At 32.4% G+C, this 2643-nt stretch overlaps 1 non-coding gene across 1 annotated transcript; it reads right to left on the reverse strand.

Moving 5' to 3' along the window:
• Positions 1 to 518: 518 nt before the first annotated feature.
• Positions 519 to 625, reverse strand: LOC139309199 (U6 spliceosomal RNA). The gene has a single exon (XR_011599846.1). It is a non-coding gene; the product is annotated as a U6 spliceosomal RNA (small nuclear RNA).
• Between the last annotated feature and the right edge of the window lie 2018 nt (positions 626 to 2643).

The raw sequence follows: 2643 nt of genomic DNA on the forward strand, positions 1-2643 counted from the left end.
TTAATCCAAGAACGGATGCTTTCCTTTCCTTAAATATATATTTATTTTGTTCAAAACAAGATTAAAATATAAAATATAGAACTCTAAAAAAAGAAAAAAAGAAAAAAGACAAAAAGACAAAAAAGACAAAACAACCAAAACATTAAAGAAGAAAAAGATGCATAAAAAAAGACCAATACATATACATATACATATAATATCCCTTCTAGCTGAATACTGATTGATAGATTACTACAACGCTAGTTCCCACCCCTTGCAAAACAGGCTCTCTCAACATTTTTAAGTTTTTATTTTTTATTTTTAAACAAAACATAAAACATCCATCATCCATTACAATTGCAAGCAGTGTGTCGGTCGGTTACAAATCTTTTGTGCTTCATCTCATATTCATAATTTACTAATTTTCTAATGTCTCATATTATCAATCTAATGCATATGTTTATATTATTATTCTCATTTGTCATTCATTTAACAATGGCGTTTTCATCCCATAAAAATCATTTCCATATATTATATTAAAAAATATGGAACGCTTCACGGATTTGCGTGTCATCCTTGCGCAGTGGCCATGCTAATCTTCTCTGGATCATTCCAATTTTAGCATATGTGCTGCTGAAGCGAGCACAGCCCTCTCAACATTTTTAAACTTTGTTCCTATTGGGTATCTTACCAGAGAAATTTAGTAAAGAAAATATATATTTGATTATACATGATATAACTGTAGCGAGGATAGTATTTGCACAAAGATGGAAAGCGGAGAAAATCCCTACAGAGTGAGAAGTAATTAAAAAAATATTGGATTGTGCAGAAATGAATAGATTGACTTTGACAATTAAATAAAGAGAGGAATCGGAATATTTTAAGATATGGGGGCAATTTTATCATTGGTTAGAGAAGAGATATATATATAGGGCAAGGTGGCAATGAAATGAGCAAAGAAGAAAGAGGAGAAAGGAGATTGATAAATGTATTAATAGAAAAATAAGAACTGTGGGAGAAATGTCATAATAAATGAAATTATAATATTAAGATGATAAATATTCGAAGAGTAAGAAGACACAAAAGATGTACTCAGATGATACACTGAATGATTGATTATGTACTGTATGTGTTTGTCTATAAAATAAAAAAACTTAAAATTTTTTAAACTACTAAATCTATTTACAGATTGTTGATTTGTCTTCTATAAGTTATTTTAATAATGAAGTAGTTACCACGAATAATAATAATACTAAAACAAAACAAAATTATAGTTTCAAAACTCTGTTAACAAACTATTATTGTAAACCACTCACAGAAAGTTTATCACAACATCTAATTTATCCAAAGTCATCTCAAAGGTTATAAATAGTTCATCTTGGATCAAATATCCAGTTTTGTTTCTTAGTGCCATCTCTTATTAATTGTTATTTAACTAAATATAATAGATTTAGTCTCCAGAATAAGCCTATTTCCGATCAAAGTCCAAATAGAATTAGTTACCAGTTAGCTGTGATCCATCCATCCAGTATCCCTCAATCTTTGTAGAAAAGAGGAATTTGTCACTTCCCTTTTTAATCTAAGTGCTGATAATGTAAGAATACACAGACTTAAACTTTGGAACAGCAGATCAAATCCCCTCTGTTAGTCCTCCTGCTGTGGGAGTATCTCTTTGAGAACTGATGTTTTCCTAAGAGTAGTTTTCCCAACATGACATTTGTTGGTAACATTTCCCCCCCCATGCCTTGAAAGCTTCTGAAATGTCAGCCTTAGAAAGTTTTTTTCTTTAATTGCAAAAGGAAAAATCTGTGTGAAGTGGTTAGCCTAATTTTAGGGTGCAATTTTCTGATTTTTATTATGGAATCCATTGTACCACTCCATTTTTGGCACATGATTTGGCATGTCAATCAGTTTTATGAAGACTAATCTTTCTGTAGCTGCCAAGAAACCTTCAAAATTGCTGGCTTGAAAATGCCTTGCGAAGGTAATAATCTAAGTAATAGAGCAAAGCCTGGCATTCTTTTTATAAAACATTGTGTAATTTTCTCTGGCTCTTGGAAAAATGACTTGTATTCTTAAATGCAGGATCAAGATATATTCTAAAATTCTGCCAAAATGACATGTCAAAGGTTTCGTCATTTATTGGTATAGTTGGACAGTTTTTTATATAATCCCTACCTTCAATATTTTAAAAAGTTTGCAATTTATGGTTGTAGTGGGTTTTAAAGCCTGCATGTGCATTTGATAATAACATGCTATGCTGATATTTTTTATTTCCTGGAGGAGTGTACTTAATGCAGATGAAAGTAATAAAAAATGATCAAGGAGTAAAAACATTTTTCCTAAGAGGCATAGCTAATGCATTTGGGATTTTTCACTGCAGAAGGAAAAAATGGGATTATGCTTCAGTCCAGTGGTGGGTTTTACTTACCTTTGCTACCGGTTCACTTCTGCGCATGAGCAGAAGCTCTTGCGCATGCGCAGAGAGTATTTGATGACTCTCGGGTGGGTGGGCAGAGCCTCCCACCGCCGCTACTACCGGTTCTCCCGAATTGGTGCAAACCGGGAGCAACCCACCACTGCTTCAGTCATTGATTTAATATTTTCCCTTTTTGTCACCTTAATAATTACAATTTGCTGATATTATTTGTAGATTTTGGTGGC

This window comes from Pituophis catenifer, unplaced genomic scaffold (assembly GCF_029215685.1).
Source record: "Pituophis catenifer annectens isolate HBS135680 unplaced genomic scaffold, rPitCat1.0.hap2 SCAF_1, whole genome shotgun sequence".
NCBI classification, from domain to species: Eukaryota; Metazoa; Chordata; class Lepidosauria; order Squamata; family Colubridae; genus Pituophis; species Pituophis catenifer.